Consider the following 17,724-nt stretch of genomic DNA (forward strand, 5'->3'; position numbering starts at 1 on the left):
TACTACCTATGTAGCCACATCCTCCTAGAGTTGGAAGGGGAGGATTTAGCTGCTGCAGGATTAGGGTGCCTTGTTCTGGCCACCCTTGGGGCCCATGCTCAGACTGTCACTTTTTGTGTGCTTGGAAGTGTTGGTTTGGAGGCAGCCCAGTCTTCAGTCCTGGGTTTAACTCCTCCTGTTCCTTTCTGAGAGAGGAGCAGTACCATCTAAACAGGGGGTTAGGGCTGTGGAATGGCTCTGCCCATGAACTCTGATGGTTTAACAGGAAGGTTTATTTCACTTGTGTTCTACACACAGGGGCACAGCCCTTTGGAGTCTGTGGGAATCTTTCCAGTTGGTTTCCATTAACTAAATACAAAATGGAGCTACAGCTTCAGAGGCACTTAGCTATGGAGGAGCACCAGGACAGTAGAACCTGAGACTTTCTCTTTGGTTTCAGGTAAACCAGAACATGTCCTTAGATGGTGGATGACCATTAGCACTTGGATGTAAATCCTAGTCATGTCACACAGTAGGGCCATGTGATCTGTAAGCTCCATGCCAGTGTTGCTTGTCTTCTGCAGTGTTTTACGGACCAAAAGAGATCCACTGCACCAGGGGTGTGAAGATAGCTTGGAATGAAAGCTTGCAGTGCACCCTTAATGCAGACATATTTGCAGTGCTTTTAGTTTGTAGAGTTTTTGCATCTGGAGCCTTTTTGTATCAATATGGAAATATGGAGGAACGTTTCTTGTAGTGTGCCTACCACTGAATGCAACAGAAAAGGTCGACTGTGTTCAGGTCTAAGATTTGCTGTAAGACAAAAAAAACAAAAAACAAAACCAAACAAACCACAAAACAACCAGAAAGTCTAATGGAATGGCCGTTTTTAAAAGAAAAGGAAACGATTGGTGAATGTTGAATATCAAATATGGACTCACTTCTAGAACATTTTGAGAGTTTCTGTTCTGGAATGAATGCTTTACTTGGGCTAAAATGTGAAAGGCTGCAGTATTTCTTTTCCACAGAAAGAACTGCTGTCTAACTATGTGGAAATACTATCTATTATGCCACATAGTAAAGCACATTTTTTTCCTCTTTTGCAAAAAGTGGTCAGAAGCCAGCTTTCTTCTTATTTATCCAGCATTTGTCATCCCACAGGGAAAGGACTGGAGATTTAGTAATATCTTGAAAAAAGTTTGCCAATACAAATGCAATCATTTCTTGCAAAGGCCTGTTAGGAAGACAACATTCAGTGCTTCCAAAAAGGATAAACAAAGCTGAATGTCAAATAGTTTGAGAGGAAATAGCAAGAAGTCAGCAAGGAATGAGTCTATTCCTGCTGAGATGGTAGATCGTTAAAATACTATGTGACTTATTTCTATAGAAGGCAGATAATTCACTGTAGTATGTCATGATTCTCCAGGGAAGGAGCTGCTGGTGGGATCTAGACTCTTGGGTGATGTGTTTATGGTACAGGCTCAACAGGAATCTGAGCTTTTCCCAGTGCAGAGCCATCTGCACCTTTGAACCATCAACTACAGCTGCCCAGCTGGGCCAGTGGATCTTACAGAAACAGCTGATAAAACAGGGATCAAATACTGGGACATTAACCCATGAACCAAAGAGGGATCCCCTGTGTGTGGCGCTTGGTGGCTTTGGCTCAGTGGTGACATCTGGCAAATGGACGATTCAGTCTTAGTTCAGCTACAAAAGTAAACACACCTCCACTTTCCCAGCCTCCCTAAGTGCTGGTTAAACTATATTGGTTTTACCAAAAACAGGATGCATTTTGTATTTGTGCATGACTCTGGCTAGAATTGCTGTCCTGAACCGGAGCCGTGATGGATGAACATCTCAGCTCCAGCCTTGTTTTTGTTTTGCTGGTTATGCTTTGCAGCAAACAACCGTGTCTGAGAAGGCCTGGGGTCTGTGGGATCAACTGTTTAATCAGCTGTAGCAAGAATGTAATTGTCTTTGTTGTTAACCATTCAGCTATGAAAAGCGTGAACAGTATATGTACATTTGGAAGCACTGTGCAAGTGGTTTTGTCCCTGCTTTGCTCCCTCCTACTGGTCAAATGCTCAAAATAACTTAAATATTTTGGAAGTTAAGCGATTTACTGTTTTCTCTGAAGTTTGTGTTTTCAGTTCAAAGAGATAATTGCATCTGTGCAGGCGAGATGTTTTCTTCACTTGGCTCCGCTGACATCATAAAACACCTGCTAGGAGTGAGCTGCTTTGAATGCTGAAATGTTCATTTTTAATGTCTCTTTCAAGTAATAGAAATGTACCATAGTATCTCCAAAGGTTTTTGCTTGAAAATTTTTGGAAAATCACCTTCCTTCCCACTAAGTACATACACTCACTTTCTCATTTTGTTTCTTTGCTCCATAGAGCATTAAGATTTTCCAGCCTTGCAAAGGAAAAAGTTCAACCAAATTGAACGTAACTGCCAAAAATGCACACCTCCTGTATCCATGATTCCTGTCCTGTTGGTGTGGAAGGAGAACATCCACCCATGGCCACTCTACTCTGGGTCTCAGTCCTCCATAAACCATGGAGCGGCCAACTGTGCTCCTGGTTCCTGGAGGGCTCTGAAGCCAGACTTGTGCTGAGCTGAGTTGAAAACCATTTTGTGTGGGTGATTGCTTCACCCTGCCAAAAGGTCGGATGTTGCAAGACCACTCAAGGTTTCAGCTGTTGTCCCGTGCTCTGGAAAGCATTCTCTGGTCAGGCGCTGAGTCATTTCTCCAAGCAGAGTGGTTCTGGCTCTGGGCACTCCATGCAGCTCCAGTGCACTGGGGCAGCCTGTGGGGCAGTGCCCAGTCCAGTACACAGCAATCATGTGTTGCAATGGTTTTTAAATGGGAAGTTAATGGAGGGCTAAGCTCAGAAATGCTGGGAGCTACCTAACGGGTTACATCACCCTGCCACCCACGAGTATTTCTTAGGAACTGTTCCTGATTTCACTCGAACTTCTCAGCTGTCATCTCCTCTCCACATGGACAGGCAGCAGCATTTGGGATTGGTTTCAGTCCTCTGCAAAAGGCATTTATTAAGGTGTTGCTGAGAGCAGAGAGTGGAGGCTGAGGCAATATCCCATGTCAGAGAGGCATGCTGGATGCCCCGCTCCCATGCTGAGCCCTGACTATCGATGTTAATACCACGGAGCTGTGGGGTGGGAGAGGGTCTACCCCTTTTCCCTCACTATTGTCATATCTGAATCTCCCTTGAAAATAATCCGAGGGGAGCAAACCACAGGCTCCTTCTAAATCGTTTCCAGGACCGTTGTGTCCATGCCATGCTTTTGAAATAAGAACCCAAGAAAGGAGGAGCCCCTGTTTGCTCTCCTTTCTCACCCCAGCGCTTCCCTCTTCAGCTCTCAGTTCCAATTTCAGAGGAAAAAAAACCCAACAACTTCACAAACAGGACCGATAAACATCTCCCATGTTGCATAAGTCCTGCCCTAAGTACATTTTCCATGCTCCCGAGCCAGGCAGGTTATTCATTCTGACATTTCAGTTATGTCTCACTCTCTGACTGCTCTATCACAAAATCTCTATCTTCTCTTTCCTAAACCTGCAGCTATTTATTGTCTGTCCTGTTCAGTTCCTTGCCAAGCTGGAGATACTCAGGAGAGCAGGCTCTGGCTGTGGGACGTGGAGGGGTGGGAGGTCTATAGGGGTCTCAGCCAAAGTCGTTCCATAAATGCACTTTGATACACAACACAAAATGGTGCTGCGGATCTGAAAGGATCCTGCATTTTCCGTACAGAAGAGGGCAGGTTTCTGGCAGTCAGAGCACACACAGGCATAAAACACCTCTGAGATTTATAGAGATGCTTGGTGGGTTTATGAAAGGTGCTGTATGGTGAGAAATAGGGTGCAGAGCTGCAGTTCTAGCTGCCTGCTCTGCCTTGGGATGAGGTCCAGGCATCCTTTCTGGATTGTTTCACTGCTCTAATCCTCCCCGTGCTGCTGGTATTATATATGCTCACACTACAAGACCGTCTCTGCCTTGTTTTCATGGAGTTATTTTCCCCACTCAGTAGTAATTTACACCAATGTCTGGTGGTTTAATACAGAAGCTTTTTTGTTCTATTGCTTGAAGCTTAATTTTTGTTTCTTTTTTTCTTCCCTGCTCCCTGCTGATTTCTCCCCCCAGTTTCCATCTCCCAAGGCCATCTCTAGAGCAGATTTTGTCATGATTATCACCCATCATAGCCGAGTCAGCATACCTCCTGATGTTGTGATAAGGCAACACCTCTCTCAAGCTGTTTTGTAGTCAACCCATCCCAGTAGTTCTCCCTGCCCTTGCTCTGACAATAACCTTCTATCTCTTTTTGGCCTGCTTTTTTTTTTTTTTTTTTAACTAGCATAATTGTTTTTGTCATGATGGTAGCAGTGCTCTGTGTGCCAGAAACATATCCCCAGAGCAGCTGTGATGGAAAACACAGTAGCAACTTTTGCAAGTCGCTATTAGTCATTTGCCAAAAACGAGTGGCAGCTCAAAGTATGCTACCCAAACGATGCCCGGGAAAGCAACACCCATGCTGTGTGCTGGGGGCTTTCTGCTTCCCACACGGACACAGCAGACTTTCACTGAGGGTGGTCGGAGTGACTCACGTCCTGCCAGGAGAGAACTGGGACCCGTTTCTTGGAAGAAACAGGAGCAGAGGCAGAGCCTGATTCACAAAGTCTAATTTTTCTTGAAAAACTGCTTTAGAAAGCTCCCCGTGCTGTCAGTTCAGATTCAGCAGTCTGCTGGTGCCTAAATTGCTCTTTTCTCTTATTTCTTTCCCTAAACGCAGTTGCTACGTATTACAAATCTGTGCTTCTGACTTGAAATTCTTTATGCCTGTTCTTTTCAGACCCCGGGATGGAGGATTCCCAGTCCCTCTGATTTCCCCCCATGAAGCTATGGCTGCAATTTTCTCCCAGCTCCACCGTTTCCACCTTCAGTCCTGCCTTGACCCCATGCCCTGCAGCAGATCTTTGCTGAACTGCTTGGAGCAATCCTTGGTTCTCCTATTTTTGCTCTGTTTTTACTGCACCACAACCCTTTTTCCTTCTCCATGGTCTAAATGTTTGTGGCTGGAAAACATCTGAGGCATTTTTCCACATTAAAAATAAAAGTCTAGATAGGGTAATTTGACAGTTCTCCTTTTACCTCTCCTCTCCCCAGCCTCAGAGATGCTTCCTTCACTGCTCTTGTGTCCCACTGAATGTAGACTCCTACTATTTTGCCATAGTAAGACATCCATGTAAATCAGTGAGGAGTCCTTCCTCAGAAGTATATATTTGAAGGTGTTTTTGGTGTTGCTCCTCAACAGAAATTCCAGCCTCCTTCATTGTGGCAGTCATTGAGTCTTGGAGTCCCTTTGGCTCCTATAGTTCCATTTCCTTTTTGATATCGAAGCCAAAGTCACACTTAAAGTTGTGATCACTGAATCCAAGACCATTTTCTCTGTCTTCTGTGCTTAACTGAAAGCGGGTCAGAAATAGCAGCTAGCGAGGAAGCCTGTCCAGAAATACTGAGCTCCACCAAGATAGTAGAATGATTTCCCCAAAGGAAATCTTCAAGAGCACAATTCCCAGCATCTTTCCTCTATCTAACCCCATGCAGAGCTCACTGCCAATGTCCAACCTTGCATTGAAAAGTCTTGGTCAGACTCTAGATGTCACAGCCTCACATCTCAACATCTTTCTGTCCCAGACAGATGCTGACTGGTCCCTGATGAACCTCATTCCTCAGCATCCAGCAGTGCAGCAGTTGTTTGTGATTTATCAGAGCACCACTCCATCACTCCTGCTGCTCTGTGGAAATCCTGCCAGGGAGTCTGGACCAACCTGCATGATAATCTTAAGGGCTTTTTCGGTCTTGCTGGTGGAACGTGTTTCTCTGAGTGTAATACATCTTCCATTTCTGATGGCCCTGTGTGAATTTCATGGTCTTATTTGGCTTTTCAAATGTTACATGTGAGCTCATGGACGGCCGTGCTCTGTCTGGCTTTCCATAAGAGCCTGCCTTCTTGGTCACAGCTCTCTGAAATCTGCCTTTATCCTCTGCCACATTTGATTTGTTGGTGTTTCTTCTCCCACTAGTATTTTCCGGAGCCTGGTTTTAAGTCCAAGTGAAGTTCACATATATTATGTTGTTTATAGCAGATATTTCTTCTTTAGTTTAACTTGAAGCACCGCATCAAGGGTGGTCCTTCCTTCACTTCAGATCACTTTTTAATCTCCCATTGACCAAGGCTTGCTGCCACTTTCCAGCGAGTGGGACGTGGGCAGGGTGAGCTTGGCTTTGCCTGATGGCCAAGGGCTTGGCTAACTGGCCCTAATTCTAGGGTGGAAATTCCTCCAAAAAAAAAAAACAACAAAAACCTCTCACTCCTAACCTGGGAAAAAAATACCAAAACAATCTGATCTCATCAGATATGACAAATTCCACTAGGGATGGATATTTGGCATTGTCATTTCAGCCCAATCAGCCAACAGCCTCTTCCAATCAGCCCCAGTGCAACTTCAGATTTGGCAATCTCTGACAGATGACAGGCTGCTCACCAGAGAACTTTCAGACCAGAAGGAATCGTTTCACTTCCTTACAACCTTACGTGTCCTTACACCCACCTCTTCTGTCTGGGATTTCTTCCTGCTAATGTCCTTATAGCAGAAGGCAGTCATTTTAGAAAGGATGGGAAAAAAAAAATTAACTTCCCGTGATGGAAACTGCTTCGTTGGATAAATCATACATTTTCCTTTGTTTTGTCATGGAAATACATTAAAAAATGAAAGCAATCACAATGTTACATTATTATCTGTGAATGCTGTTTGGGGAAATCTTACTTCCCTGTTTCTTTTCCATACGCTTATTTGTTTGGTTTGGTTTGGTTTGGTTTGGTTTGTTTGTTTGTTTGGCTGCTTTTGTCTTATATAAGCTGTAAAGTTCAAACCATTGTGGATTTGGAGATTTGAGTCCAGCTTCACTTGCAGAAAAAATTGGAACTTGATAAAATGCCCACTAATGGGGGTGGAAAGGCTCCCACTGATTGTAAGAAAATGCAGCTTCAGTGTCAGAGAACATCCAAGGAACTTTTTATTTTGTGTTAGTTTCAGAGTTAATGAAATGGTGATTCTTTCAACCAGGAAAATTTCTGTTCTGCATGTTGCTACAGCATCATTATTTGATTTTGGATTGAATATTGCTGGGGATAAATGAGTAGGCAAACATGACACGTTGCTTTTTTCTTCGGTGTCAATTATAGATTGATCAATAAGCTTAAGTTTAACATAAAACGGTCTTGTCCAATCCACTTGAGATTTGGAGAAAAAGAATTTGGTAATGGGATCTTCGTTGCACATTGAAGCGATACAAAAAGATACAGAGTCTTGAAAAATCTGTGTTAGAAACACAATAAGATACCTTAAAAATATTTGATTTGGAGGTGGAACATGGGATTCTTCATCAGTAGAAGCCATGATTGGGTGCCTTCCTCATAGATCCTTATGGGGACCTGATGGAGAAACTCATTCAGGATCAGATTCATGCCAGAAGGTGAGAAGAGGACAAGGTTTATTTGTGCTTGGGTTAGGCATAAGGTGACAGCATTTATTACAGCCTCCCTCATCCCTAAATCTACTAATAGGTGTTCATATAGTAGACTGTTATTGATGGCATTCATTTCTTATCTCAGGGCAAGGTAGGTCAAATGAGAGGTAGGTGTCAAATGAGAGAAATTTAACTCCCTAGAGATACAGAGTTTTGTTTTGAAAATTGAGGGAGGGGGCCTCAATGTACTGATGGGGATTCTGAGGCTTCTCATGCTCTGGGAACTTCAGCTACTTTGGGAGAAAAGAAATTGTGAAGGTAATGTTAAGAACTTAAAAAAAAAAAAAAAAAAGAGAGGAAAGAAAAGAGGGCCGTGTTTTGTGGTTAAAAATCAGCGAGTGTCACGGCTGTCTCCGAAGTGGAGGCCTCTTGATTTTGGCTTCTGTCTCGTTTAATTAAGCTCAAAGGGCGATATTTAACAGCTTCAGGAAAAGGAGTCAGACCTTTACAACAAAAGACACAAAGTGCATTTGTGAGTGCAAAGTTGGTCTTGTGCACAGCCAGATGCTCTCGGAGTGTCTTAATAAAGACGTTTCTGATGGCAGTTTAACCAGGTTGTCCATTTTCTTGTCCTGGATAGAAAACTTGGAAGAAACTAGCAGCAAATGGGGTGTAACTGGAGTGGTGCTGAGCTCAGCCTGGGATACTGAATGCTGGAAGTTCTCAGGGAGGGAGATGGGTAAACAAATATGTCAGGCCATTTATCGAAAACAAATCTTCCTCCAGCATTTTGCTTCTCTAAATAAAGTTTGGATATACGCCGTGAAATGTTTGACGTGCGGTTAACTTCATGCTGCTAATTGTTTGAGGCATTCTAGAAGTTTGATGTGGGATTTGGTGCGGAGCTGCGTGGCTCAGCAGAACTCGTGCAGGATGGATGGCATCTCCTCCTGCCCCTTCTCTGTAGCGATGGCTGCTCACAGGCTGTGTCATCTCATCAGCTGGGGAAGCCCATCTCTGTCTGTAACTCAGTAGGCACAGGATGCACATATTTGGGAAGAGAGATTGCATCAGGGAGTGAGGCCAGCAGGTGGTTTAGCTCAGTGCTGTGAGAGCTGGCGTGCAGAGCTCTGCCTTTCCCATGAGCACGGTGAGGAGATGCTCAGCGCTCAGCTGAGTCCTCTGACATCCCAGTGGCACAGTGCTGAGTGCCAGCGTGACCCTGTGCTTCTTCAGAGCCTTTTTTTTTTAACCAAACCAAACTCAGTCTTTGAGCAAACTGAAAACTTTTTTTGTGTGCGCACGAGAGGTGAAGCTCAGGCTGAGACATGGAGCAGTGAAGCTTTAACTTCAAGCTCTGCTTTGTTCCCTACACAGCCAGCAGACGTTAGATTCTCCTGCTTGCAGGGGAGGCAGGAAAGACAGGAATTTCAAAACTTCATTCCTTCAATTTGCCTTTCCCTCAAAAATGCCGCTCTTCCTTTAACTTCTTCTCTGCTCTTTGGCCTAAGCCAAGTTTTCATAACTCCTTTTTCCCTCCCTCTCTGGATTGAATTAGTGCAGTATCTATCACTTTTAGCTGACTTTGTGAATAAGCCCTTACAACGCAGAGAACGTCTTGCTTTTTGAATGACTCAAATGCTAATCATATTTAGCGGGATGACTTAGAGCCCAGGAAGTTTGGGGAGTGTGATTATTTTACTTCTTTTAGGCATAAGTGACCATCCTACTGACTGTCCACGTGAGGAACTCCTTGTGGGAAATACTCTCCATTTCACTTTTCCTTGATTTACACTTTTGCTGTAATCCGATGTTTTACAGGGTGCTAAAATCACAGCTATCCACTTTTCTTGCCTGAGATGGACTAACACTGAAAACTCCCAAGAGGGAAAAGTGCTTCCATCCAAGCAGAGGCCAGATAGCCCCTTGATGCTGCATGCTTGAAACTAATAATGAGTTAAACAATAACATCAACAGCTGTTGGAAAGTGAAAGAATACCAGGAAATAACTCCTCAGGCGTCTTATAATTAGCTCATGGAACTCATTGCTCAGGAGATCATTCACGATGATTGTTGTTGTCCAAACGCCGTGGCATGATTCAAGAAAACCTGTCACTTTTCTGTCTAAGGAATTTCAGAAGGAGGTTTCTGGAAGAGCTTATCTGGTAGCATGGTGGGATGAGAATGACACCATGCTTTGCTTTGTGAGATGGCTGCTCACAAGGTTTTGGAAACTGTCAAGGCTTCCTGAGAAGTCTGGCTAGCTTAAAATAGACAACCTGGGAATAGCCATTCCTGGAATCATAATGCTTAATCTACCATGTTTCCTCATTTCCCCTTACCCCCTCTGTTCCCTCAAATTAGCTGCCAATTGAATAGAAGGGGATTTCTGTGTGCAACAGCTGTCAGGTTTCCATTGCAGAATCACTTGTCAACCATACCTGCTTCCCATCTGATTCTACACAAAAAAAAAATATTTTCCGACCTCCTTTTAGGTCTTTATTAATGCCAGTGAAGAAAATGCTGGAGTGCCATGGAAACATATCCTTGCACTCAGCAGCAGTGTGAGGGTTAGCAGCCCATCCTCAGCCCCACATTTCCATCTCTGCATTGACACGCTCTGCCTCAGGCCTCTCTAATTAGATGTAAGATTGTGCAAGAACCTGGGTAAACGTATTCAGTTATTTTGCATATCTTGACACCAGCAAGGTTTTCTCCAGGGCCTGAGCATTAATTTTGACATTGAATTTCCTTTGTAGGTTTGTAAGTTTATACTTCTAACAAGCTTAGCCTGTATGTTTTCCACTGATGCTCATAACGTGCTTCATTTTATGACCAACTGAACAAGCTGGGATTTCTACTTATTTCATTTCCAGAATATGGTCTGGAAAATACACAATGAGCTAAAATGTAGCCATGAACCTCTTATCATCATAATCAGATATATATCACAGGGCTCCATAGGAAGGGCTGTCCATGCAACAACTGGGAAAAGGTGTGAGTCATCGCTTCTTACTCCATAGACGTAAGAGGAATATCACACCACAGCTCGTAAGATGAGATTACATGTGAAATAGGAGATTTGAATGATCAAGGGTTATCACTTGAGATTTTGCAATAGAAATGGCCTGTGATTCACTTCTAATTTCTGAAGGTTTAGCAGTTTTTTGGAGCTAACATAAAGCAACAAGGAATTCTTCCCGTAACATCCAGCGCCGTTCCTCGTACAAAGGCACTGACACGCTGTTTTGGACACATAAAGGGCAAAGGCCTTGCCAAACAATTGTGTCCCGACACCTCACTATTGGCTGAAAATTGACATCCACACGTTGTTCCGTATCAGCTCAGCTGTGTTTTGTACTTATTATATTGGCTGAGGAGCTGTTTTTCTGCAGCCAGGAATACGCATGTTACTTGTGTGTGCCATTCAAGCTGTCTTGCTGGAGATCTGCCATCAGCCAGGCAGGTCATGTGGATCTGATGGCTAGAAGGACAAATGAATCTGAGAAAATCAACAGAACCTCTATGGAGAAGCTTGTTCCAAATGGTAGGGAGCTGCTGCAAGCCCTGCCTTTTTAAGCATTTGGTGTTATTTCAGAAGGCTCAGCCCATCGAAAACAATCGTTTTGCTAAATAAATCAAAGTATTCTGTATCTTTCCTGTCTCTTGAGAGCAAAATCAATTCAAAACAATACAAAATGCAGCAGAAAACCTTCTTGCCTCTCTTTGTGCTGTTCCTTTCTGTCTGGAAAAAACTTTCATCGTAGTCCTTTTGTGAAGTCCCATTTTGAACAGTGAACAGCCAAGCATCAACCAACGCGTGTCGTGGGAACATGACCAGTAAGAGACACTTAAAAGAAAGAAGAATCCAGGACTACACAATATCTTGATAGTTAACTTGATTAGAGCGATTAGTACTAACAGAAATGAGAACAAAATGTGAAGTTTTGGGAGCTTTTGGGTGAAAGCAAACATTGCAGTTTCCCATGAACTCTTTTGCTCTCTGGCTGAGCTTTAGTCATACCTTAAATGTTCATGTTGTTTGTCTTTTAAAGATCTGGGTAGTGATGTAGACCAAATATTGGTTTTATGGTTATGACGAATTTTTTGTTCTTTTTGCTCAAGACAAAGAAAGAGTGATGATAGAGGAAGACACATACCTGAAGTCATGGATGCCCTTGGAATTAATATTACAGTCAGGACTTTTGTAGGAGGGCAGCTGGGCACTTGTAACAATGCTTTCTGGCATTCAAATCTATGACTCTATATATCCTCTCATTAAAAATGACATTTCCTCAGCATTTGAAGAAGAAACTAAACTTTAGGTGCTGATTCCTAGATGGAAGAACAGCTTGCAGTTATCATGAACTATGGAAATCCTCCATCATTATAGATTTTATCCAAAGGCCACTGAACTCTGCAGCGTTTCATGACTCTGGCTAGCCCCAGGCTAGAATATGTGTGTATAGAAAACCTTGTCTTGACATTTTCTTTGAGGCTTGGGTTTTGCTACCATTTTACATATTGAACATGACTGAGGTTTTGGTAATTGTTCCAATGGTGAAAAGCAGAAGAAATTTAGCTCGCCCAAACAATCATTGTCGTCTGATGATCTGGATTTGATTTGGGGACTTTGTAAATGACTGACAGTAAGTTCATATCCTTTACTTCAGAGGCAAACCCTATAAAATGCATTTAGTGTCCTGGGTATTGCTCACATTTAATTCTGTGCTTATTTTTGGTTACAAACTCAGTGGGAAACTGCGTAAACAAGGCTGCAATGAGCATGCACGTGTACACACACAAAAAGGTTGCCAAGCAAACGGTGCCAATCTGGGTAAGTCTGATGTAAACATCGAGTCTAGACAAAATGTTGTAGAGACAGAAGCCAATTCTCATGTCAAAGGAGATCAGATGTTGATAAAATTGCTAGAACCAGGGAGCCAAAGAGAGTTTGTGTTAAACTTGGATAGTAGTTGACAGTGATATTGCTTCTTGAGGCTGTATTAATACTATACATCGTGCAGGTTGCAAAGGAGCATGCCCAGAGCATCCAAGGATGCCTAACAACCCCCTCTCTGTGCTTCACTGTTTTTCTTATTAGATTTTGTATGCCTTATCTGAGATCTCTGTCACACACTCTGGTGGCCCGTTGTGTCAGTTGCTCTGGTTGCAGGAGTGCTTGGTCAGATCCTAATTTGTCTTGAGGTTGCCCTGCCAACATCTACATGCTCTCTGCTCTAGATGGGAAACACTTAACCTCATTTCTGGAATATAACAACAAAACCAAAATAACTTTTTGAGCAGAAAGTGAACTAACAAAAAAGTTATTCTTGGGAAATGATTTAGAGCGCAGAACAATATGTCAGTTCCTAAACAGGTTAAGGTCAGTGGCATGAAGGAAATAAGCACCATGAAAGAGCAAATCTGCTCTGTGGTTCCTGTGGTGGGACAGATCTCCCACAGCTTGTGTCCTTAGCTGCCTCTCTCTGTTCCCAGAGCACTGTCTTGTTCCACTTGACTTCCAGGATTGGCTGCAAACCTTTCCCAAAAGACAACCTTCATCTGCCCCAGTGAGCAAGAGGCTTAGGCTGCCAGATGCTTCTCCTCTGGCTCCATGGCCAACTACGTGGTAATGAATGTGTAAGATTAATTTGTGGCTCAGTGTCTAGAAATCTACCCAAAGAAATAGACAGAGATGTTGCAGTCCTGATATTACTACGCAAGGGCAACCACCAGCTCTGGTCACTCTGGGGACTCACTCCCACTTCCCCCACCTTGGATCATTCACAGGTGGGGGTTGCTTTCCCCAGCTCTCACCACGGAAAACTCTAGGGAAGATGTTCTTTCATATTTCCCCCAGCTGCCCCTAAAGGCACAGAAAAGCTCTGAAATGAAGGAAGTTATATAATCTATGTTTTGAATTTTGCTTAAAAGCTTATTAACCCTCCTCCCTTTTTCTTTCTTTTGGGGGTATTTCCTTTGTTTTACTGAGCAGCTGCAGGCTGAAAGGTCCCAGAATTGTAATTTTGGCCTGCAATAGCACCATATACTGTCACAGTGTGTATTACATATCCAATAAAGGCTGACTATTGTGTCCTCTGGGCACACTTTAAAATAATTGCTTGTAAAAGGACATACTTATCTCAGCTGCACTTGGCTGAGGGACCAGAATCAGAAAAGGTTCCCTGACTTCCCAGACCACAAATTTTCCTTGTCCTCCTCCATCACACTCACCCTCCATCATCCCCCAAATCAGCTTTTCCTAGAGAACTGTTCAGAGGCTGTATCTGCCCCTTCAGCTTTGCTCATGGCTGCATGAAGGTGGTCCAGCATGTAGAGGAGAAAACACCTTGGGGACAAAGGGGTGGCAAAGGAGATGGAGTGGGATTGTCCTGCCTGTGCAGGATGAGGAGATGGAGAGATCTCTTATTCAACCTCCTCCTCCATAGGGCACCACTTCTCCATGGATGGAGAAGGAGCAGGGACAGACCACAGTGCTGGATGTTGAGTTGCCTACGAAGACACCAACCCACCATGATAGCTGACACAGCTCTCTCCCTTTGGGCATAGTCTATTGTCCAGATATCAAAACTCCAGCATGACACCAAAGAAAAGCAATTTCTCCAACCATCATGGCCTACAAACACCAGAGACTTTCCCCTTTCCCATCTTAAGTTCTCATTGCAAACAAGGAACCCATAACCCTTTCTTGGCTATTTCACCCTGTCTCAGAGTGACTATTAAACATTAGTGACGAGTGAACATCCAGTGCTTTGCAGATTGGGGTCGCTTCACTTTAAATAAGCATCCAGACATTCACAGCTGAGCTAGCCAAAGCTCATTTGTCTCAACATTTTCTCATACAATTTCAGGCTCAATTTCTTCAGCCCATAGCTGGGAGTATCAGGAGAATGTTCCTCTATGCTTTGGTGTATGCTGTTTGGCTAAAGTGATAGCCAAAACTGGAGGTTAGAGGGAAAAACTGAATCTATCTATCTATCTATCTATCTATCTATCTATCTATCTATCTATCATCTATCTGTCTATTTATCTAATCCACATATCTATCTGCTTATCTGATCTTCTCAATGTCAGTATGTGTTTGAGAGCTGAAAATCCTCAGAACCCGAACTGAAAATTATTCAAAATTGGATTGAGTTGGGTATAACGTTTAGGAAAAAAAAATCTTTATTTTTAACCTAACATGTATTAGAAATCAGAAATTCAGTCTGTTTTGAAAGAGGAATTGTGAATTTTTACTGTTTTGTGTGTGCGTGTGTGTTTTCAAGGCTATCCATTTACATAAAGTAACAGCAAAAGTTTATCTGCTGGCAGCTCATTGCCAGAATTCCAGGCAAAGGCTTATAATATTTACAAAAGGTGTTTCATTGTGAGCTTTCTGTATGCACACATATTAAAACTCAAGAAATACACATAGCAACTTGCGGAAAATTAATTCTCCTGCTTTCATTCCTGTACTTGCAAGCAATCTTTGCCAGTCCTCTTTCCGTTCCAGAGCACAATAATGCCCGTAAAAGACCAGAGTGTGTCTGCTCTGTGCAACGTTTCTGCTTGTTTATAGCAGCAGGGGAGAAAAATGGATCGAATTTATTACAGCTGGTGGGGGAAATCTGGTTTTGTCCATTTTACCTGATTGTTGCTGAAACCATGTGTACAAAATAAGTGGAAAGAAACGTACCTGGACAGACATTCTGCTGTTGAGCTTTCTGCAGGGTTTTCCTGAAGTCTGACCTTTGGCAATCATGGTTTTGCTGTGCTTTACAGAGATCTAATTGTTCCTAATTTCCTGTCAATAAATGGTACAAGGTGTGGAGCTGCGCTTCTAATGTTAAATTTCAATCATTTGTCTGACTTAATAGACATGAATAGCTCTTTCAAATGTAAGTACTTTCAGCCCATGTAGGACATATTTGTATTGAAAATCTATTTTGAGTGGGCAAAGTGATTATTCAGGATGTAGGAAAACATTTCCTACCTATTCCTGTCAATCTCTGGGGAAGCTGAGGGCTCAGGACTCAGATCTTCTGATCTCAGGAAATGGACTCCATAGTCAGGTTGGTTTTCCCTTCAGTGAAAGTTGCAACAGGTTCCCATTTGCCACGCAGTGACGTTGCCACGTTCTGTCTGAGCCCAGCATGTCGTACCCACATGCATCTCAATGGCACACAGATGCCTTAAGTCCAGAAGTCTTAGAAATATTAGGGTTTCATCAGCAGCATCCTTCTCATCCTTCCCAGGATTTTGGGAATTAGTTCTTGAGCAGCTCGCTCTTCCATGTGTACCTCAGAGGTGGGCAGGGTGGAATCTGCCGTGAGCTCATGCCCTGAGTTCACTGAGGTAATGGCCAAGATCACATCTAACTCTGGAAAGGGAGCACTGGTGGCCTGCCTTGAAGCCTCTATCGGGGCCCATCTGAATGTCTTCATCTAAAATGCACAGCAGTATTTCTGCTGGACCCTGGTCTGGTTAGGTGTGACGTGAAGAGCAGTGTTTCTTCAAGCTGATACTTCAAAGGGGTAATAAAGTCCCGAGGAAAATTGCTTTTGACCCATGACGATGCAATTAAACATTTGCAAACATTTTCTAACAGGATGCAGGAGAACTTGGAAGAGAACTATTAATGATAAGTGATAAATCAGTTCAGATAAAGCAGTTCATGTGCGGAGTACTATTTGAGGTTATTGTGGTGACATTTTGGTAAATAACAATTTATTGAAATCTTCAAGGCAGCAGCCATTAACCCTGCAATGCTTCCACAGATGAACTTGTGGCCCGTGTTGGTAAACACTATTTGGGAGCAGATTAAAATAATATATTACCATATATTTTTCCCATCCCATCGTGACTCTGAATCAGAGCAGTCATTCCAACTACTATGTCCTCGTGTTTGGTATTTTTCATTCAGTTTACACACTGTTCTGAGCGCTCCTGGCAGGATCCTGAATTCTGCCTGTCCTTTCTCCTGTCCTGAAGCATTCAATTACACGAGGAAGTCCATTCGTTGCACTCAATGTGAAGCTATTCTTCTATTTGTTGTGTACAGTGCTGCTCTTCTAGTACTGAATCCATGAAAAATGGCTGTGTTTTTCCTATGAATAAAAGATGTGTATGGTAACTTTTCCTTAACATAGGTTGTGTTTTAATATAATTCAGCTCATAACTAATCCCCTCCTGCACAGATAACATTTTATACTTGAGTTTTGCTCTTTGAGCTTTTCAGCCTTTCAATTCCAGCCCTGGATTCGTATCAGGTTTCCTCTCTTAAATAGTTCTCCTGTCTGTTTTGTATAACTTCCAGTGGTTTGCACAGTATCTTCGTTTCAAAATCGGTTGGTCTGCTCTGTTGGGACTACGTATGTCTCTGTTGTGTTTAGCTATCCCCTGCAACCTGTTAATATAGCATAATGGGTTTGGGAAGATAAAAACCTTACCAACAAAATAATGCTCCTTTCATTACAAAATGGGCCATGGAAAAAAAAAAAAAAAAGAAAGACTCTTGAAATGAAAAATATTTCAGGAGAAGAAATATCTAGGTCACAGCTTTTCTCAATTTTTGTAATTTAATGCAGCCTGGAATAATTGCTGCATGCATTCCTTTGAAATCAAGTCCTATAATGTTCTTATTGCTCAATCTCTGTTTTCAAATGTTCTCGGTACAATACGTTGTTCTGTTTTCCAAATAATTGCATTGTAAAAACGCTGAAAAAAAAAAATAATAAGTTGAGTCAGAGTTTATCCAAATGTTGAAAAGAAATGTAGCCATCCCCATCAGCTTCTGAGCTGTTGGTTTCTTTGAGGGAAACCAACTCTGCTTCTGAAGACTTTGCTGCCACAAAACCCCAAACTCTGGAGGAAAACACAACGATGTGGAGGAGATGGGGGAGGTAAAAGATTGCTGGAGTCTCAGGTAATCTTGAGGAAATCTGAGGAAATTCAGTACTGCTAAAAAGACGCACAGGCTTTCTGCATTGTGTACGGAGTTCCCTTTGGAGCAAACATTGGGATCATGCACAATTTCCTATTCAGGATTGTGTCTTTGCATTCTGAGAGCATTGTAAAGTGGTTGAAAACCATCTGATGGAGGTGAAAAGGTTAAAGCCTAAGATTCCTCAGAATTACCAGCTCTGCAGTACAAAGGAGAAAAAAAATGGAAAACCAGTTGTGTGAT

The 17,724-nt window shown here is 42.8% G+C and overlaps 1 long non-coding RNA gene across 2 annotated transcripts in view; it reads left to right on the forward strand.

Annotated features, from left to right (window-relative positions):
* Positions 1-17,724, forward strand: part of LOC104912435 (uncharacterized) — a 159,776-nt gene that overhangs the window by 26,264 nt on the left and 115,788 nt on the right. The gene's annotated exons all lie outside the window — the stretch shown is intronic.

Source organism: Meleagris gallopavo, chromosome 10 (assembly GCF_905368555.1).
Source record: "Meleagris gallopavo chromosome 10, MGAL_WU_HG_1.1, whole genome shotgun sequence".
NCBI classification, from domain to species: domain Eukaryota; kingdom Metazoa; phylum Chordata; class Aves; order Galliformes; family Phasianidae; genus Meleagris; species Meleagris gallopavo.